We start from the raw sequence: 22,678 nt of genomic DNA on the forward strand, positions 1-22,678 counted from the left end.
GTTCAGAGCTTTCATTTACAACATAATTAAGTTATAAATGTTCTCCTAATAGTGTGCTTTTTGGCAAGCCCATCAAATTTGCAGTATCCTCATCTGTAAACAGTTGTAGGATTGAATGGAATGATTTTGAAGATTCCTGCTAGCTCTAAAATTATACACCAAACTATGCACATAAGCATGAACTAAATTTAAAAATTGGGCTTTTCCTGGGAAAGAAGTTGGCCTTAGAAAGAAGCCCTGGTGAATCTGTTGAAATTATAAAATTCCTATGTTAATATTTTTCATGTTAGAGAGACAAATTTCTGAGTATTATATTAATTCAAATTCTGATGAGCAGAACAGCATAGATTAGTTACAACTGAGATGAACATTTTTCAAGTAGTAAATGTGGGTAAGAAATTACTCAAAATTCCTGGTATACTTTGTGGACAAACAATGTGTACAATGATTTATCCTTTGGTTGTGATGATACTCTATTTTTGAAAGACACCTTCTAGTTTCAATGTATACTTTGATGTAAGGTCTCTTTTGAGTATCACAACTTAATGAGTATAGGTCCAATGATGATTTTACTCTCTTTATAAAGATCTGACTACACTAAACGATCTTCTCCAAATAGCGTAGCTATTGAAGTAACAGCTAGGATTGGAAACTACGCATCAAACTCCAAAATTCATCTTTTTTCTGCTACATGACACTATTCCCAATGCCACCTAGCTCATTTCAATGTGACTTTTTACAATAATTTGAAGGTGGCTTTTATGCACAGTGAAGATTATTCAGTGTTTATATTGCTTTTATAATTAATCTTTGACTTACTGAAGTCATAAATTTAAAAACGTATAAATTTAAAAATCCTTAATCTTTTAAATCAGAGGTTGGCAAACTGCAGCCTGTGAGCCAAGTCTGGCTGACTGCCTGTTTTGGTAAGTCAAGTTTTATGGGAACACGGCCATATCTATTCATTTACATATTGTCTTTGGTTGTTTCCATGCTAGGATGCTTGGCAAAGTCACAGATCTGCAGCGGAGACCACAGGGCCCACAAAGCCTGAGATATTCACCCCTGACCCTTCACAGAAAGTTTGACAATCCCCCTCTTGGATTTAACTTACAAATCTTATTATTCTATATTTAACACTCTTCAGGAGGCTTTAATAAATTCAGTTAAAACGACTTTAAGCATTTTTAACTGCATGTATGTATTTTTTTTTTTTAAAGATTTTATTTATTTATTTGACAGAGAGAGAAATCACAAGTAGGCGGAGAGTCAGGCAGAGAGAGAGAGAAGCAGGCTCCCGCTGAGCAAAGAGCCCGATGCGGGGCTCGATCCCAGGACACTGAGATCATGACCTGAGCCGAAGGCAGCGGCTTAATCCACTGAGCCACCCAGGCGCCCCTGCATGTATGTATTTGTATTAGATTTCCTTTTAATGTCACTCAGGTGTTTATCTTAATAAACAAAAAACTTCTCAAGTGTTTGTATAATTCTTAAAAACCTAATAAACTATGTAGAACCTTATAACTCTAGCTATATTTCGATAACTTGCAACTATTACTATAACCTTATAACTATGTTGAGTCTTAACACTGTTAAATGTCCTAATGTTAAATGTAGAAAGATTTCAATTTAGAAATATGAAACTTCAAGCAATTAGAATTTTATTTAGGGTAACAAGACTGACTTCTTTAACCACAAGTCTAAATTCTCTTAAACAAAAATGAACAAACTGCAACAGATTCCTTCTTGACATAAAATAGAAATGTTGCAGGCTGGAGTCTCTTAAATGTACGCTAAATCATCTCAGAGTTAAAATATAGCTACTTGTGGGGCACCTGGATGGCTCAGTCGGTTAAGCGTCTGTGTTCGGCTCAGGACATGATCCCAGGGTCCCAGGATCGAGACCCACGTCGGGCTCTCTGCTTAGCAGAGACCCTGTGCCTCCCTCTCTCTCTGCCTGCTGCTTCACCTACTTGTGCTCTCTCTGTCAAATAAAAAAAAGAAAAGTCTTTAAAAAAATACAATATTCGGGGTGCCTGGGTGGCTCAGTGGGTTAAAGCCTTCGCCTTCAGCTCAGGTCATGATCCCAGGTTCCTGGGATCGAGCCCTGCATCAGGCTCTCTGCTCAGCGGGGAGCCTGCTTCCTCCTCTCTCTCTGCCTGCTTCTCTGCCTACTTGTGATTTCTGTCTGTCAAATAAATAAAACTAAAGTTTAAAAAAATACAATATTCATGAAAAAATTATAGCACTCCAAATATTTCTGGGGGCTCACTACCCAGTGATGGATGCTGCAGAATGATCAATAATTGCACTTCAGACACTGACTGGACTTTTCTTGAGAACAGTGATGAGACTTGCTAAGCCCCATTTGGAAGCCACAAGAAGGACACCATAAATTACAGGAAGGGGTGGCCACACAGTCTATATTACTTCCTAGGGTTGCCATACCAAAATTCCACAAGCTGGAAAACTCAAATTCCAGAAATGAATTGTCTCACATGTCTGGGTCCAAATTTACCCTTTTTAATAAGGATAATGGTCATATTGGATTAGTGGCTATTCTAATGACTGAACTAATTGCATCGGCAATGACCCTATTTCCAAGTAAGGTCATATTCTGAGGTACTAGGGGTTAGGACTTCAACATATGAACTGGGGGCGGGGGACCCAGTTCAACCCATAGCAGAGACTGGAAAGCTTAACACTATCTTTCTTGAACTCTCTTGAAGTTGGGATGATGGATATAATGTAGGTCCAGCATTCAGGTAGAATTGGAAGGCAAAAATGAATTGGAGGCCCTTTCGCTGTTTTTCTAGTCATGGTCATTTCATTTTTCTATGAGGATTTTCAGAGGACTGCTATGGTTTGGAGCTGGTGGTCCCAATGGAGGATTCTTGACTGTGATAGCTCTCTTACTGACTGACTAGCCTTCTGACTGACTAGCCTTCCAGACTCTGGTTGCAGCAGATGGTTCTGAAGGAAGCAACCTTCACTGTGTTTGGGTGTCTGGTCCATTTCCCAAGTAAGCTGTAGGGCTATCAGGTTTGAGTGGAAATGAGAGCAAGAGAAAGCTCCTGAGCTGACCCAATGCAAGCAGTTCTGCATTTTGGCTCTTATGATCCAGGATATCTAACGGCATGCAAAGCATTTGTGACTTGGGTAAGAGCACTTACGAAGCCTGTGGTAGGAAATTCATAGCAGAGGATTTAATATTTTGAGATAAAGTCACATCCTTTGGCAAGAAACTTCTTTTAAATGGAAAACCAAGTGATCCTGTGACCAGTCTTCCCATCAGGAACTGGGTGTTGTATGGATGCACTCATCCACCAAGTTGGCCTAAGCGGAAGTGGTAGACCATATAGCTAATTGAGCCTGAGCAGGTTGTGATAGCCCAGGATGCATGAGTAGGCGATTCACACTCCCAAAGCACCTAGTCCGTGAGTCTCCTTCAACACACACGTATACCCTCAGGGGGATTTTTTTTTTTTTTTTTTAAGGTAAAGAGACTAAAAAAAGCAATTGAGCCTGGTTTATGGATGGTTCTACAGGATACGCAAGCTACATCAATAGTGGGTTTTCCCCAGCATTACAGATTCACTAAGAGGTGGGGGAACAGCAATTCTCCCAATGGTTAGAACTTGAAACGGTTCCTCTGGTTGTTCAGTTTGTACAGAAAAAGAGATCAAAAGTAAGGGTCTATCCAGATGCTCAGGGACTTGGAAAAAGGAACAGGTGATCAGTTTCACTGTGGTCTGAGGAACGGGTGTCTAGACCTCCTGCAGTGGACCGGGGTGTAATGCATCCTGTAGGTTTGCTCACAGAAGAGCAGCACTGCACTGGGGAATCGAAATAGCAAGGGGGACAAGACACTTTGTTCAATGGATGTGAGCTGGCGGCTTTTCTTGATCACCCCACACTGTGCTAAAGCAGCCATGGTTAGATAGCTCAGGTACTTTGTGTTGCCAAGCGCCATGTTACTAATGGCGCACTAACACTGAGCCGCCGGCAGCACATCACGCCATCCATTAACAGGCTTCGTGTTAACTGAACTCTTCCATCACGGGAAGGGCAACCATTTGTCCTCACTGTCGTATTTAGGTCTGGGTTTACCTTCTCTGCCTGCCATGTGTTGACCAGCAATACCATGGATGAATCCACCAAACGTGTTCTTCATTCTTACAATGTTCTGCACAATGTTATTTCTGGCCAAGAAACTAATTTCATAGCCAGATTTTTAAAAAGCAGGTGGCTGACTTCCAGGAGACTCAGTGATCTTACTCTGCACCCATCTCAGAAGGCTGCCATACAGAGAGAGAAATGGCCTGCTGAAGACAGCCAAGCTATATCTTGCAAGGCACTTTCCTTCAGGATGGGGTGTATGCTCCAAGCCAGCTGCTTGTGTATGGTCTTGCTTCTCCCCTCAGCCGATCTCATAGATCTGGAAACCAGGTGATTGAAATGAGAAAGGCAGCTCTTATTATTAAGCCTGATCATAACATAAACATTTTTATTTGCATCTCTATGTCTTTGAGCTGTTGTTTAGAGATTTATGGACTCTTCCACGTGCGGAACATACGGTTCCACTGGACTGTAAGTCAAGACTTTCCCCTAGTCCCTGGGTTTCTCATGATCACTGGATTTCTGACAATCAGGGAAAATTCAGGTTGCTGCTGCTCCATGAGGACCCGTAGATTCTCTGGGGTACCTCCTAGTACCGCCATAACCTGTGGCAAAAGTTAGAGATGATTTCAGCAAATCTAGACCCTCAGATGGCTCAAACACGAAGGTTTAGGGCCTGTCACCAGGCAAAGAAGTTGGGCCAATTAGGAAACTAGCTGGGAGCAATGGCTGCCTTAAATGAGTTGTTGAGGAAGACGTTATAAATACCAACTATGGACTTGTGACAATAGCCAAAGTGATGACTGTAGTAGCTTGTCATTTATCCCCTTGCTATTTACGTATCGTTTATATGTGTTAACCACTTTCCTTTGTATTCCCTCCCCATGCCTTCCATGTTTAATGAAGGGTTTTGTGGGCCATGATTAATTTTACAGTCGGCCCATAGGTAGTGGGACATCAAGACCGGATGGTGACTGAGCTGAAGGCAAAATGAACGTTGCCCAGAGATGGATGCGGAGAAGTACTGCTCTCCCTCTGGGGAGAGGGCAAGTGCATCTGAATGTTAGGGAAGGCCTGGTGTTACTGCTCTCATTTGGTAACTTACATTTGGGAAGACCAGACCATACAGACATGTAACCCCCAAACGGGTGGCCCATCGTGGACAAGATGGATTAGAGCTCTGTAGCCATTCCATCCTCCTTTTCGTATGCCTTCCTCTACTACGGATGTGGGAATGCCACAGACTCATTTCTCAGACTTCCTTGAAGCAAAACTCAGGATCTCACTTAGCTTCTCACGATGTGCTTGCATGATTCCAGGTTCGCCTCTGGGTTCTGCTATTCCTACTGGCAAGCATGGCCCAGGAGCCATTGAGAGCTTCTTTCCCAGGGATACACAGGTGTCAGTGGGTGGTCACTAGCCTTGCAGGTGTCAAAGAAGGGCACCTGTCTTGCTGGTGCACGCTCCATGAGGGCACCATGGCTCTGGAGCTGGCAGTGGCCACTGAGACTTCCTAGGAGTCTGTCTCATCAGGAAGACATCAGGAAGGCAGGCTTCCTGATGGTGGCCAAGGCAGGTGGCTTCCAAACTGGCAGCCACAGGGGCAGTTTCCCAACTGGGCAGGCGTTTCCTGTGGCACAAGAGACAGCACCTTCTGCCGTGGCCCAGTTCTATGGGGAGAGTCATTGCTGAAACTCAGCCTCAAGTGTTTTCCTCAACCCTAAAACCAAGTCTGAAAGCCACTTATCACCTTAGAATAAATTTGTTTCGGCCTAGACTCTCTAGAGTGGATTCCGATGTCTGCCAGGGAAACATGAGTGATATAAAAACAAACAAACAACAACAACAAAAAAACACCTTCCCATCTAGGTCTTAAGTCTGTAACATGTGTTAGAATTCCACACTTTTTCATATTTTTCCAATAGGGCAGGTCTCAGTATCTTACAGGTATTTAAAAATCACCTCTCTCATGATGTTGTCTTTTTTATGACTAATTTTATGAATATCATTCTACTGTTAGCTCTATTTTTTTTTCAAAGATTTTATTTATTTATATGACTGAGAGAGAGAGATAGCAAGAGAGGGAATACAAGCACGAGGAGTAGGAGAGGGAGAAGCAGGTTTCCCGCTGAGCAGGGAGACTGATGTGGGGCTTGATTCCAGGACTCTGAGATCATAACCTGAGCCAAAGGCAGACACTTAACAACTGAGCCGCCCAGCGGCCCCAGCTCTATTTTTCATTCTCCTTTATCACCTTAGGAGCCCAGTGAGCCAATGCTGTGCCTTAGCTTTCCAGCTACTGACGTGTGCCCCCTACCAGCCACTAGCTCGTGCTCTGGACTTTTCCCTTCTCCTCCTTCATTGAAATGTCTGTTTTATGTCCTGTCAGAATACTATCTATAGATAGTTTAATAAACTAATTTAGTCTATGTTAATTGACCACGGTGGAAATAATATTTTAATATTAAATACAATACTTATATTGTATTTATAATATTAAATATTAAATAATGTATATTATATATTATATTTATAATATAAAATAATAAAATAATATTTAGTTTTAATATTAAATAATATGAAATACAAATAAATATTTAAAACGATATTTTAATATTGATAATAAGAATGATGGCCATACCCACTGCAGACATGCACGAGCATTGACTACATGCCAAGGATGTTACGAGAATTATGCCTTTAATCCTTCAAAATTCCCAAACCTAAGGAGCTAACTGCTGTTATCTCCATTTTACAGATGAGGAAACTGAGCCCAGAGAGGTTAAAAAAAAACCACTTGATTAAAGTCACACAGCTTCTGAACATTAGTTCCGGCCTGAGTTCCAGGTATTGTCTACTAACTCCTATGCTGTATGGTCTGTTTAAATCCAAAGGAACACTTTGAGAATATTAGGTGGCCTTGCAGCATGATGGGAGGAAATATTTTAAGATGTCTGGATGGAGGAATCTTCTAGCAACAGAAGCATGAATATTTTACTGAGATCAGGAGACCTAAACATAAGACATTAGGCACTAAATAAGAACATTCCACATTTTGTGGTAACACAGTCATTTCTGTAGTAACAAGATAAGCATTTTGGTTTATTTCATTGCATAAGAAATGAAACTGGAAAACATGAATATTTAAAGAAGGATAAAGGTATATAGGTAAATGAGCAAAAGTAGAGGAATCTGGAAAATGGAGAAAGGTTAGTTTATTTGTATGATAAAATATTTCATTAAAGAGTCCATATTATGATAAGCTTCTAAAAGATTAAGGTAGTATAGATAAAACAGTAAATCGAGTTTAATGCAGGGTTAGGTAAGAGGCTGGTAGTCCGTAATAACGATGAGATGTGCAACGCGTAAGGTCACTGATTATTTGGAAAAGAGGAAAAGGTGGACATGCAGAATGGAGCTGGTGTTTGATAAATATGGATACCTTCGCTTTTCAAAAGTTCGCATCATGCCATTTCTCTTTTGCAAAAGATCTACATTAGTACCTGTTTTTGCTAACTGAAAGAAATCAGAAGAGGATTTTCACTTTTACCAAAGGCAGGGAAAAAAATGAAAATACCTTTCAGTGTTTTGCTGCAAACTGTTACACGGGCAGTGGGCACCCCCAGCAGTGAGAGGGGCCCCGCCAAGCAAGCTCTTTTCCCGGCGATCACATTCAGCATCCGTGCATCAAGCCCTCATAGTCTAGACCTGTGTCTGAGCATTTGTGCTTTATCTCCATTTATTTTATGCATCCGCTAGCAAGATGTGTCCTAAGGCATCAGAAAAGCCTATGAGAGGTTATTTTTGGGGTCTGGGAACACTCAAAAATTTCTCCATATAAATAGGCGCTAATTGCTTCTTTGGGTATGTCATTTCAGCTTACAAAACATTTCATACAAACACCCTACTTGGGGGAAACCTGTATTTGGTTGCTGAGGAAACAATAACCATAAAAGAGAAGGGAAACTAGGGGAACTGGAAACTAACTGGAATGGTTGTATGGCGATCATTTCCACATTAACAAATAATGGGAAAAATTTAGTGAGGTTCTTAACATTCCAATTTATTAAGAGAGTAGGGTAGCAATAAATCCTATGGGTTCCACTGTTGTCTATTTAACCCTCCAAAGTGGTTCATGAAGTCTAAAGACTGAAGGCTGGGCTAACTCGTGTGTAACTAAATCTCGATCTAGAGAACAACCAGCCAGTTAAATGGCTAATCTGCCACACTGATGTGGACCCTTACCAGTATCTTGTAATCAAGCTGGTTTGGGCTCATAGAGATGAATAGCCTCTGTGTAAAAAAACTTTAGGATAATGAATGAATAATCAGATGCCATGAAAACCACCAAGTTTTGCAAATGCTACGGTTTCCTTATAAAATTCATGGTTACTGTTTCTGCTATTGTAACATCGAAACTATCAAATCGGAGGCAGATAATCTTAGTGATTTGCCTGATGAACAAGAAAGTCATTAGATACACACGGCTTTATGGGTTCTTTCTTTCCCCCCAAGAGTGCTAACCATGAAACTATTATTTTACAGATCCTTCATTTATCTTTCAGAATTCATCCTCTACTCTCCAACATGCAAATTAAAGGTTCTGTTTTGATACTGGGAAAAAAATGATCTACGGATAAGAGACTAGAGAGAGAGATAAATTATAGGAGCACTTTGCTCAACCACAATCACATTTTCAAACTAAAAAGTATGTGAAAGTGATTTTCTAAGAAATTTAGTACTCTGACAAAGAATAAGTTCCAAGTGAATGATCCTTTGGAGTGGAAAAAGGTTAGCTGTGAAAATGCTTGTGAAATATACTGTGGAGGATTCTCATTTTAAGATTATGGTCGTTCTTGCCTCCAGGTTCAAGTGTTGCTCAATCAGCAAGGTGCTCAATTCATAGTGATTGCTGCGCATTTCCTTGTTGATCAAGAAAATGCATAATCTCAACCTAGACACATTTACCATAGAAATGAAGATAAGAAACGGGATTTTGATTTAAATTTTCCAGTTGCAGCAGATCCAGAAAAATATATGCAAGTGAAGATTCCCTTTGAAAAGCTCTGATTCAAGTTAAGTCCAAAGAGAATGAATGCATCTCCGTGTTCCTAACGCTGCCTTCCCATTAGATAGCAAGCGTTTCTCGCTCAGAGCCCTTGTCAATTTGATTAAACTCACAGACACGTGACTGACTCCGCCTCTGTTAAAAATACTCTCAAGCCAGAGAATGACTGAGAGCAGTGTGGCTTTGTCTTTGTGAGTGGGTCCTTTAGCTGAGCAATCATAACACTAGCTAGAGGGGTATATAGGTTTAAATTCAATACCCCACAACTGAACTGTCCAAACGCATCTCATGGCAGAGAGGGATTTGCAAGAATGCAAATTCAAGACCAGAATCCAGAATACCCTTCCAGAAATGGACTTTTAGAGTTCAGAATGGCCCTTGAGAATTAGGATACTTCTTTCCAGTGGTGTTTTCGTGTTGGTGGTATAGTGGTGAGCATAGCTGCCTTCCAGTGGTGTTTTCAAAGGCTGACTTTCGAGGCCGCTTTTTGTGCATCTTGTTTGCGCATCTTGTTTCCAAGATTAAAAATCCTTCAGGTGAAAGACTAGAGGGATAAGGTGGGGACTTGAGGGGTGTGTGTGTGAAGGTACGAGAAAGGTGGGGACTTTAGGGTGTGTGTGTGTGTGTGTGTGCGCGCGCGCTCTTCTCTTGCGTAGGTAAGAAATAAGGTAGGAGATTCCAAACCCAAAAGAGTTCACTCAGCCTAGACCCGACCGGGGTGATCAACTCCGTCCCCAGGAGACAAGCTGGAAAGTCTCCGGGCCGCCGAACCGCGCAGTCGGCCCGGACGCGAGACAGAGCCAAGCGACCTTGCGACCCCGCCACTCTAGGAGACGGCTCGGGGACCCCGCGGCTCCCTGCGAGCCCGACATTCGTGCCGGGAGGGAACGCGAGCAAAGCCCGGACGCCTCCCCGCCGCCCACGCGGGGGCCGGAGCCCGCGCTTCCCGCAGGCGCAGCCAGCGTCGGGCGCGGCGGCCGCGTTGCCATGGCAACGGCGGCCCGTCCCCGCTTCCGGGCGCCGGCGCGCCACGCCGGGCGGAATGGGGCGGGGCGGGCGTTGCTAGGAAACGGGCGGTGGAAGTCCGCCTCCGCGGCGCGCTCGCCCGGCTTCCATCCTTCACGGACGCCAGCGTCGAGGGGATGGAGGAGGGGGAGGGCCGGGGGCGGCGGGATGGACGCCACGTGCTGGCCGGGGGACGAGGGCCTCTCTCCCCCGCGGCAGGCTCTTCCAGCCGACGTGACGTGCCCTTTCCCGTTGGCTTACAAGTACTGTGTCCTGCGCCCTGGGAGAAAAAATGAGCCAAAACACTTGGGCATGGCCTCTCCCCGCACTGGCTCTGTGAGACAGTAACGTCCCCAGGCCGCCCGGAGGGCTGTTGACCGGCTCTTCTCCCCGCTCCGAAAGGAACCATGTCTGGAGCTTTGCTGTGTCGAGGAGCCGTGCCGAGCCCTTTGCCTACACGGACTCATTTTCAATCCTGTGAAGCCGGGGCTCGTAACTTGGCTTTCAACGAAATGAAGAAAATGTGGCCAAGGTCATATGGCTGGTTGGGGGTGCCGCCAGGATGTGAAGCCCAGTCTTGCTTCAAGGTCTCTGGGTTGTTACAACGCTCAAGTGTCGTCCCTCGGCTGCTTCTTGGCTAGCACGTCACCCCCTTTGCGAGCCACGCACACGCCGCCCCAGCCGGGTCCAGTGTCCGAAGTGGTCTGGCAAGAGGATTGAAAGAATAAAATCAAGATTGCCCCTCAAATCTGGGACATACGGTATGCCTTCAGATATCATTGATAATTTGCAGGTGTCCTGGTCTGTAACCTACAACCGCGATCACCGCTTAGGAATTCAGATCCTTCTTCAAGGGAGAAGGTCGAAGAGGGAGATTTGCCAAAATGAGTATTGACTCCCTATCCCATGCTGGTATGGGGGAGATTAAAAGATTTTTTTTCCCCCCCTAGACTGTGTCTGTCCACAAAGAGTTTATATTCCGTTACGGAAGTGTCTTGGGTTGCCAAGGATTGTGGGCAAGGCTATTAGGGAAGTGTTTCCAGGAGAAACTAGTAAAGGGAGAAAGGGAAGCAGAATAGGGCAGGAGAAGGCGGCAAGCAAGGGAGCAGTCAAGTCAAGAACCAGCCTCAGCTTGATCAAGATCCTCTGGAAGGGAACTGGGTTTTTTTTTAAATCCACACACCAGTCAGTCCCTGGCTACAGGCCTTCTTGGAGGGATGGGGGACCTGACACCCAAGGCTTCCTGTTCTGAATGACTCTGGGTGAAGTGGTTCCTGTAAATTAAGGGAAGGTCGTTTACTGAAGGACGTTGGAGGTGTGAGCCATCAGGAGAGAAGTACCCAAAGGCTTCTTTGCCTGTACATCCCAAAGAAGAATCACTGGGCATAGATCCAGTGACCCAGTGAAGGGGACCTGGGCAGTATATCAAAGGCATTCACCGAAGTTCACCCTTTGCACCACTCAGATCCGTGTGCTTGTCACGTTAAGTCCAGTTCATTTTGTCACCGCTTATTCAAGATTCTAACTGATCATGGATCTAATAGGATAAATCACAGCCTGTGCCCCTGTAGCTGGTGCCAAGATTATAATCAATATCCATCATGCCATTTCTCTACTGTCCATTCTAGATTCTTCTCATCCTCAACAAGCCCTTTGCCAGACTAGGGGGCTTCCTGGGTAGGGTGACCTACATCTTCATCCTCGAGGGGGTCTGAGCTCCTTACTGCTCTGTCTTTATCAGGTAGTAGCTGTTGCAATTGCCTGCTTTCAGTTAACACTGGGCATGGGAGCAGCCGGAGATCAGGGAGACGCCAGTGGATCAGCTGAGGTATTTTCCTCCAGGAGCTAGAACCTCTAGACGTTAGTCTTAGTCTCAGAGTTATGAGGATAGGAAGGATGCATGACCCAACAGGTCACTGAGAGTGATAGTGAACCAGACTACTCCTTCCACCCCGGGTTTCCAAACCCACATATTCAACTCACTGGAGATGCAATGCAAAGTAATGACTATCGGTTTAAGGCACATACTGCATTTCGAAGGCCGGTGCCCAACCTCACAGAGTAGCATTTCTAAGTTAGTACCCACCTCTGCCTTCAGAATCTGGTTACGGCATATCATGCTAGAAGCTTCTGAATGACATTTAGTGCGATCAGTAGATTTCATAGTCATATGCCTGTTTTCATACCTCCTTTGCCAAAAAACAGAAAATGTTTTGTGGGATCCTGTATCAGTATATCAGACATTCTGAGTCTTCAGGTAGAGGAAGGCACTGCAGGCTAGAAAGATGAATTCATACACTAATTCATACACTAATCAATGCCAGTCAGAACAAAATGCTGCACTTCCAGGGTGAGAGGTATTCTACATAATTAACTTGCCACCAAGTCTCTGATTGGTGTTCTGAAGGAAGGGCACCGTCCTGGAGACATAAAATCAGTCTCTATTGCTCATAGGTCAGACATTCGTAGTAGCAGCACTCGATCGGTTTTGGTGAGAAGGAACGCGTGCTTCCAGGCTCATGCACAGCCTCCATCTCTGCACGAAGCTAGCACATTCATGGGCCTGTGCCTGTTGCACAGGAACCACAGGAACGACAGACAACTGCTGGCTGACATTTACAGAACGAGTCATCCTGCCCACCTGGTTTCTTAAAGCCTCTTCTGCAAGGAAAGCTCCCTGGGGGGGCACTCAGTTTCCACACCAATATTTTTATTCTGTCTATCTCCTTATCTGGGGCCACCTCTCCCATCAGACACATTGGATCACCAGGTGTGATGTCCTAAGCTCTGCCTGTTACAGTTTGTCTTCATTGGTCTCTTCAGAGCCCCCTCTGCGGTTGGGGGGATAGATCAGCAACTATCCAGTTGCAGTTTGTCCCAATGTACTGAGTCAGATTATCTGTGAACCAAACTGGGGATCCTTCTTCTAGCAGCTGGCTGTGGGGGATACCCATAGGTGTGAGCCAATAGAGACACGTTCGTCAGTAGCTAACATGGAGGTATAGGTCTCCATTTTGTGCGGTTTACTCATATGTTCTGGACCTGTCCAAGCCCAGTCCCACCCAGTTTCATAGTCCTTATAAGTATTTCCTGTCTCTTTCTCAAAAGCTAGCCAGTGCATCCTCTTCCATCTGTCTCCCATTACAATTCACCAAGAGTGAAAGTCTTAGTAACTGCAACAGTACAAAGATACAGGAGGCCACAGTTAATATTAGGTAGGAAAAGAGGTTTTGTTTTGTTTTGTTTTGCTTTCTTGATGCTTTATCATCTAGTACTAATCAAAGTTTTGTTTGTATATATGTCCTTAATTTAGCAAAATGAGATACTGTATGCAATCTAATATAAAATAAAATATATTGAGTTTCTAATGTATTTTTTTAAAGATATTATTTATTTATTTGACAGAGAGAAAGATCACAAGTCGGCAGAGAGGCAGGTAGAGAGAGAGTGGGAAGCAGGCTCCCTGCTGAGCAGAGAGCCCGATGCGGGGCTCCATCCCAGGACCCTGTGATCATGACCCGAGCCGAAGGCAGAGGCTTAACCCACTGAGCCACCCAGGTGCCCCCTAATGAATTTTTAGAAGTACAGAATGCCTCCTCCCATGAGGGATGGGAATCCCCATTTTCATCTTGCTGGTGAATGAGCTGCATCCAGAATCTTATTCTTAAAGTTAGCTTCCTGGGACTACTTGAGGTAATAGTTGTCTTTAGCAGGTCCCCCAAATGCAGACCCCGAGGAGAGAATTTGGGTGCAAGTGATTAAGCAATTTACCCCCAGAGAAATAGTAAGGGAGTAGGAAAAACAGAATAGGGAACAAAAATTAGCCAGGCAAGGTTGTGATTTCAAGTAAAGTTCCATATTCAGTCTGAACCCTTGAGGAGCTTTTGATAAGAAATTACCCAGTGGAGTTTATCCTACCTAAAAGTAAGGGATCCAGGTTTTTATGCTTCTGTACCAGTCAGTCAGGCCACCATGGGTATTTTAACTTCCCAGGTTCTTTTGGTTCTAGGGGCATCTGAGTGAAGTGGTTCCAAGGGACCATAGCTTAGCTCTCCAAAGAAAGCTACGGATAGGAAATTTTGGAGCAAGGCTTGTAGAAACTGGGGAATGGCAACACTGAACCAACAGGGAGGATTTGAGAAGAACTAGAGTTCCAAAACTTCTAAAGAAACAAATATTAATATATCAACAATTGACTTAAGGCTTCTGGTCGCTGACAAGATGAGAAAGTGAACCAAGCTTCTTTCTGTCTCCTCCCAGACACGAACTCTGAAGAAACCACTGGAGAGATATAGAGAGGTTGGATTTCCATTTGTGTGTTGATGGAGGGTGTAGTGCATGACTCAGAACATCAGAGAGATGGGCGCTGTGGAGAGTTTTTCTTCCCTCACTGCCCTGAGCAGACCATTACCTCCTGTGATCAGGTTATGTTTGTGATTGTGTCTGTGTATGTCTGTGATCAGGTTAAAACTGTGACTTCACGGGGCACTTGGGTGGTTCAGTGGGTTAAAGCCTCTACCTTTGGCTCAAGTCATGATCCCATGATCGATCTTGGGATCGAGCCCCCCATCAGACTCTCTGCTCCGCAGGGGGCCTGCTTCCTCCTCTCTCTCTCTCTCTGCCTGCCTCTCTGCCTACTTGTGATCCCTGTCTGTCAAATAAATAAATAAAATCTTAAAAAAAAAAAAAAGATTGTGACTTCCATCTTGCCAGCAGACTCTCTCTCTATTGTGTCTTTGGATTGCATGCTTTCATGGCAAAGAACTGAGGGAGTCTCCAGCCAACAGCCAGCAAGGAACTGAGGCCCTTAGTCCAATAACCCTCAAGGAACTGAATTTTGCCAGCATGCATTTAGAAGAGGATTGTTTCCCACTTGAGCCTTCACATGATAACACAGCCCTGGCTGACTTGAGTGCAGCTGGGATGAGAGCCTGGAGAGAGGACCCAGCTCAGCCACATATAGATCCTTGACCCATGGGAGCTGTGAGATAACAAATGTATGTTGGTTTATGCCACTAAGTTTGTGGCAATTTGTTACACAGCAATAGGTGAGTGATATTAACACTTTGCAGCTGGCCCGTAGGCTGTAGCATGTCTGCCCTGAGGATGGTTATCTGTGTACAGGTTTTATCCACCTGCTGGAGTATGAGGCCCACTTTTGGGGCCACCTCCAGCAGCTAAGCTTTGCTCTGCACATAGTAGGCTCACAGTCAAAGATTCTTTGGAAGGAGCTCCAGGCATTTATGATAATAACAAAAACTGACTGGGTTCTTAGTGTGTGCCAGGCCTTGTTCGAGGTATTTTACAAACCTTAATTTATTTAATCCTCACAACAATCATATCGGCTAGATTCTAATAGGATTTCCATCGCAGATGAGAAAAATGTCCTGTCCTCATACAGGACAAATCATTTGCCAAGGCAGTGACACGTGTGAGTGGCAGAGTTGGGATTTATGCCCTGGATGGTCCAGCTCCAGAGCCCACGCTGCCTCTTAGAACCGAGAAGAGATGGAGCTCGGTGCCCCGCAAACATGGCCCTTTTCTAAAGTACCATAAAGCAGTCTACCTCCTCAGCCACTTGTCAACTGGTGGAGGGCAGGCATGTATCTCATTTGACATGAAATCCCACCCTGCATATTTAAAACATAACTACAATAGGGGCCTTAAAAATTTTGGTTGAATGAGTAAGTGAATGAATGGATGGATGAGCTGCCTTTGAATAGCATGTGGAGACAAAAAAAAAAAGGAAATCTATAGAATGCTCTATTTCTAGATATCATACTGGCAGACTTACGTGTCTCCCACCAACACATTTCTGTACAGTTGCTGTCAATATTAGCTCTTCTGGTGCTTATTTGCTAGCACGAGTTAGGAAATATGTGTTTTTCTTGCCTTGGAATTGAGAGAAGAAATAATTCCCAAGATGTAAGTGGAGAGGGAGGCAGCTATTGTCCCTAATAAGTGCGACTGTTTTCTTACTGGTCTGACTAATCACGCATGCACAGAGAACCTTGGATTATATCTCATTCCACACCTGTAGCAGTTTATTACCTGTAGGGATAAGTGAGGTTATAGAATGGGTTGCTCTGAAGACTCTGCTTACTTGTATATGCAAATATGGCTAAATTGCTTAAAATAACAAGTTGCATAACACCCTCAACTGAGGGAATTTGGTTTGAAATGTTCAGACATCATCTTTGGGCCTGCCTGCTATAAGCATGGGAAGTGAAAGATGGCTTCTATCAACGCCAAGTTCCTTAGTGACACAGTGACTCCAGAGTGGGGAAAACAGCTAAAGTCTTGTCTCGTTTTTTCATTGTTTTCGGGTACGAGAGTCAGAATAATAGTTTAATAACAATTTCTATGATTAAGTTCCTTTGGTTTCTTATACTACAGACAAGATGCCGGTGGGGGAGTTCCATTAACTACATGGCCATCCTTTACTCCAGAAAAGTGGACTCCGCCATTGTAGGTGGTGTGTTTCATTTCCTGATAAGACTGGTACAACTGAGCTGTATTTCCGGAGCCTTTCCCATCCGTTTTGCTGTGATCTCCACTGCACCACATAAATCTGGTTGCTTCAGACCTGCTTACAACGTTTCACTGTTTCTTTCAGGCCCCTCAAGAAAAAGGACACACTTCTTCCCCCGATAGCCAGGATAGCCTCTCTCATCCAGTTTCTACTCCTCGGAACGACTTCAGCTCAGTGGTTTTCCCTACCTGCTCCCAGCCCCCAGCCTCCAGATTCCTACTCTCCTGCACTTTTCTCTTTCTCACATTTTCTCTGATCCCCAAAGCCATTGGCCTTTGCACATGTCGTTTCAACTGTATTGTTTGACTTCCTTTCCCACCCCCCCAGCACCAACCCAGCTCTTCAAGCCTGACCCACTAAGAAGTTGTTGGCTGCATCTCAAGCATTCTCTGAGCTAAGGTTGGTGCCCTACTTGGAGCTGCTCTGTTCCCCGTGCACAACTTAAGGTGGTCCCACTGGAGGAACGTTGGCCACGCCTGCCGGACGCTCAGCGCTGAGAGGGTGGGGCCTCCCCAGGTCCTATCTGGCATCTCAGCACCCAGCACAGGGGCCTGGTTCACAGAACAAATGAGAAACACATAAAATAAAAAAATCCATTGAGTGAATGTGCTCATTACTCTCCTATTAACCTTCGTTTCTCCACTTTGGGTGGATCTAAATTGCAATTAGTACAGTTTGTAAATTTCATTCAAGATGAATGACAGTTTAAGTAAAATAAAAGCTGTTGGCACAAAAGAAAATTTCCTCAAAATAAATTAAATTAACTTTTGAAATGGATACCACATGAACCTCATGATTCAAAGCAAAAATCTGAAAACCAGTTTCTCGGATTTTAGACTGTTAGTACTCATTCCAAGTCAATCGATTTTCAGTTCTTACAGACCCTTATCATTATATGGGAATGACCTACCCAATGATGTTGTCTCTCACTCTCTCTTGCAACTTTGCTTGGAAAGTGTGATGTGCATTTTTTTTCTGCTGGTGTAATAATAAAAGGCAGGATAAATAGATTGAGACTGGCTTCTTATCGTGCTATTACAGGACAGACAAATAGCTAAGATCTAGAGAACTCTCCTAATGTACAGTATTTATGAGCCAAAATGATTTTTATTCAGCACAGAATTCTCTCTCTGCAATGCACTTGCACATGGCACAGTGTCCCTCCCTAGCTGTTATCAGCAATAATAGCAGTCTGACCAAAAAGATGAGGTTTAATCATTTGGGTGTGTTCCTAATCAGCCCCCAGTGCTCTCCTGGATGGAGGTGAATTTAAAATTGGCACTGCGAGTTGATGAAGTCGTGACTTTGTTTTTATTTTGAGGATTTTCAGTTTGGGCTTTGATTTAAATACTTTGTAAACTTTAAATCACTATTGGAGTTTTGCATACCATCTTACAATGTCTTTTATCTGTGTCAATGTTTAAGAGCCAGGGCCCTATTGGTCTATCACGTGTTTTTTTTTTTTTTTTTTTTTTTTTTAAGATTTTTACTTATTTATTTGAGAGGGAGGGAATGAGAGAGAGAGAGAGAGAAAGAAAGCATGAGAAAGGAAGGACAGAGAGAGAAGACTCCCCACTGAGCAGGGAGCCTGATGCGAGACTCGATCTCGGGACTCCAGGATCATGACCTGAGCCGAAGCAGTCCCTTAACCAAATGAGCCACCCAGGAGCCCTATCACGTAGTTCTTATTGTGGGGCAAACTCCAGTGATAGTCTTGTTCAGGAAATTGATGTCAGCCTGACCCGTCTTACCAGGACTGACTACATAGGTCTTCTGGAAAGGCATTCAATGGCTTACCAGGCAAGAAGGGAAACAAGAACAAAACGCAAGAGAAGGGTATGAGATACTGAGGGTGTATTGGCTTCCAATGGCTGTCATCAACATTACCATGGGCTTGGTGGCTTCCAACAACAGAAACCTATTCTCTCACCATTCTGGAGGCCAGAAGTTCCACATCAAGGTGTCAGCAGGATTGGTTCCTTCCCATGTTTCTGAGGGAGAATCGTTCCATACCTGTCTCCTCGCTTCTGCTGGTGGTCAGAAATCCTTGGTGCTTTTTCGCTTACAGACCCATCACTGCAATCTTTGTGCCATCTGAAGATGTGGCCTTTCCCTGTGTGTGCTCCTGTGTCTAGGTCTCAGACTCCATCTCCTTTCTCTTAGAAGAGTATCAGTCATTGGAGTTAAGGCCCATCTTTCTGCCAACATGCAAATGTCTTATCAGGTGACCTTAAGATCCTTAACACAGTTCTATCTTCAAGGTCCCTACTTCCAAATAAAGTCACATTCCATGGACCTCAGGCTCCATCCTCCAGCCTCCAACCTCCAACGAGTCCATTCAAAACTTGGGCTTGAGACATTTTGGGGGGGCATGATTTAACCCAGAACTGAGGGAGATTTCACCTGTGAAAACTCCTTCCTGCTTTGACCCTTCTAAGAGCTCTCCGTATTTGACCTCTGGACTTTCTCCTCCAGCCACTGAGGCAAACCTCTGCTTCTTATTCATACTGTTTACAGTAAGACCAGAATCTGTGAGACTGTGGTGAAGAGATTTTAGACCCGGATAAAGAGAAAAATCACCAAGAAACAAACCAGGAAGGAAGGCTGGTCCTAAAAATCCTAAAAGATCAAAATAGAGAACAACCAATATATAACATGGTCCCACTTTTTATTTTTTTGATGAAGCAAATTGCATATATATTCATAGAAAACTTCTGGAAGGATGTATACCATAGCAGAAGAGGTTATGTGAGGGCTCGGGGATTACAGGACCTTAAATTTCTTCTTTGTGTGTATTTACATTTTAAAAACTTATGGAATTTTAAAAATACCTCTTTGTACATTAGAACTAATGGTTTATTAAAAGATAATAAGATCTCAAGATGGCAAAGAATCATCCACCTGCCCTGGTTTTTCCAAGACACCATTGTTCTGAAATCGAGTAGAGCTGGTGGAACAGAGTCCATTGGTATCTTTCCCCGATTCTCTTTTTATTACTACAAATTCCACGTATAATATCCTGGTGTTTGGTCCCCATGTGGGTGATCTTACTGAACTGTAGATGTGAGAGCTGGAAAAACCTCAAAGACCATCTGGTCTAACATCCTAATTTTACAAATGATGAAAGAGAGCCCAGAGAGGGTGGCAGGTTCTCCCAAGGTCCCACGGTCAGAAGTGGAGCTGAGACCACATGGGGCTCCAGCTGCTGTCAAGGTCTTGTGGATGGACCACTGCACTAACATGAGTCATTCTGTCTATTTCCAGTTCAACTTCTAATGAATAAATAAGCCACTTATCTATGCCACTAATAGGCATTTGTGAAGACTTATTCATTGAACAACTACTGAATACTGGCACCTTGTCCTAGCATATGCTGGCCACTGGGAACAGAAATGGATGGACAGGTCTTCAGGATTTACTCAGTTAAGAAGAAACTGTAATCTAAATGTCCCCAGGCCTACCCAGGGCTGCAGATGGGGTCATTTTCCTATAAAGGCCCAACTCTCCATAATGGCAGTTCCCAGCTGCTATCCTGAGACTTCCACGTCCTCATGCTGGTTATTTTAGGAAGTTTCAATGCAACAGGACCTGAGAGTGTGTTTTTTGCTGGGTGGGGTCTCACAGTCACTCAGCAGCAGCTCTGCTCATGTTTCCCCTCAGGCCCACTTGGGGAGTCTAAAACCATTTTTTCAGGAAGTATGATCTTCAATTTTATGTGTCAATTTGCCTAGGTCTTAGTACCCAGATATTCTGTCAAACATATTTGAAGACATATTAAAGATAAGATTAACACATGGGTAGACTTTGAAGAAAGGCAATTACCCTCAACATTGTGAGTGGGCCTCACCCATTCAGTTGAGGGCCTTAATAGAAAAAAAGACTGACCCCTCCAGAGGAGGACGGAATGCAGCCAGTAGTAGATCTGGTCTTTGGCCTTGAACTGCAACTCTTCTCTGGGTCTCCAGCCTGGTCTCCAAAATCTACTCTGCAGATTTTGGACTCTCCAGCCTTTGTATTTGTGTGAGCCAATGCCTTAAAATCAATCTCTCTCTCTCTCTCTCTCTCCTTTCCTGGTCATAAATGTCCCAGGCACCCAGGGGTTTGTCAAAAGTCTCTGTGGAGAGAAGGGTGGAGAGAGCCCAGTCCCCCTTTCCCCACCTTGACCCCCAGAGCAACTCTGGGGATTCTTTTCAATAAACATATTTCCAATGTACTTTTTACCCCCTCCCAGATCTAAATGATGATGGATGATGATGTCATTGTGATAGTCATATCTTAATAATATAAAACTAAAATTTATTGAGCACAAAGTATTAATCAAGATGCTTTAGATGCATGAATTCATCCAAACTTCTGAAGATCAGAACTGAGCCACGAAGGGGCGTCTGGGTGGCTCAGTGGGTTTGTTAGGGTCCCTGATCAAAGGAACGAGATCGACACAACGCAAAAGTCAAGCAAAGCATTATTTCACGCCAAGAATCGAAAATCAAACCGACCAGTCAGGGCCGTCTCTTACAAAAAGGCGACGACGACCAGGACACCGACCCTGACAACTTCCCCTTACCTGGGGACTTCCCTACCCGACAGCGGCGCTGCTCCCGACAAGGCCGCTTCTCAACGATAATGCTCCTGGTGGGGCCGCTCCCCAGCAACGCTCATGACGTTCCCCACCACTATGCTCCCAACGATCAGACGCTCCCAACGATCTGGACGCTCCCAACGACCCAGACGCTCCCAAGGGCCGGATGCTATCATCACTACTACTTCCCTGTCGCACAGACTAACCTTTATAGAGGTGGCTGAGCCCGGCCCACACACAGGTGGCCAATGAGATTGCAACACACAGGGAAAACTTTTTGCACAGTCATGCTTGGTCAACAATAGGGGTGACCAACTGAATTCTAACTCACCACAGCAAATATATGCGCACCCCACTGATTGGATGTCTCTATCCCCTGGCCCGCCCCTATATCCGGGGCCTGCAAGGAAGTTCCTCTGGGAGGGGCAGGGTCACCCAAGCCCACAACGAATGGCTCCCTCTGACCAACCAGGCCCTTACAGATTGAGTGTCTGACTCTTGATTTCAGCTGGGGTCATGATCTCAGGGTCCTGAGACTGAGTCCTGCCTCACACTCGGGGTTCAGCCCTGGGTCTGCTTGTCCCTCTCCCTCTGCTCCTCCCTCCTGCTCACTAGTGTTCTCTTTCTCTCTCTCTCTCAAATAAATAAATAAAATCTTAAAAAAAAAAAAAAAAAAAAAAAAGAACTGAAGCATAGAGAAATTAGGAAATTGGCCCCAGATCATCTATCTAGGGATTGGCTGTGCACTCAGGCAATCCCTTGAGCGACAACGAAAATTAATGTTAACGGAGCACTTATTATGTCCTTAGTGCTGTTTGTGAATTATCTCTCATTTTTACAGCAGCCCAACAATGCAGTGACTGTTATCATGCTTTCTTCCCCGAAGAAGAAGGTGAGGCATCAGAAGTTTCACTCACTCAGTCCAGAAAACCTCCAGGGTACGGAATCTGCTAGCAGTTGGCAGCCACCGCCAGTTCTGAGGAGTGGAAAGGTATGCTCAAAGCTGAGCTTTTGGAAAGTCAATCTGGCAGCACTGAAGACTGCCTCTTCTTGGCTCACCAGCCCCAGCTGTAAGATTGGACCATAGTGGCGGCAAGGGCATAGCCGCTCCAGGCTGATTCCCGGGCTGGGGCTCTAATCCTGCCACGCCCCCCTCCCCCCTCCCCCCAAACTGGATGAAGACTTTGGGCTCCGCATGGCCCCTCTCCCCAGGGTGGCTGTCTTGGCACCTCCCTCCTTTGCTGCACTTCCTGTTGTTCTGAACCCTTACCCAATTGGCCCATCCCAGCGGCAGACAGTTCCCCTGAGTAGACACTGCTCTGAAAAGCCCAAATCTACCACCAGCTGGAGCCGGTTGGGCTGCAATACTTCCTGT

General features: G+C 44.5%; 1 protein-coding gene and 1 long non-coding RNA gene across 3 annotated transcripts in view; both read right to left on the reverse strand.

Moving 5' to 3' along the window:
- Positions 1-22,678, reverse strand: part of EFCAB11 (EF-hand calcium binding domain 11) — a 287,845-nt gene that overhangs the window by 59,199 nt on the left and 205,968 nt on the right. The gene's annotated exons all lie outside the window — the stretch shown is intronic.
- LOC309866300 lies at positions 7,192-22,533 on the reverse strand. The gene is made up of 2 exons (XR_014312561.1): positions 22,221-22,533; positions 7,192-10,896 (listed from the first exon to the last, which is right to left on the reverse strand). It is a non-coding gene; the product is annotated as an uncharacterized lncRNA (long non-coding RNA).

Source organism: Mustela nivalis (assembly GCF_964662115.1).
Source record: "Mustela nivalis genome assembly, chromosome: 6".
NCBI lineage: Eukaryota > Metazoa > Chordata > Mammalia > Carnivora > Mustelidae > Mustela > Mustela nivalis.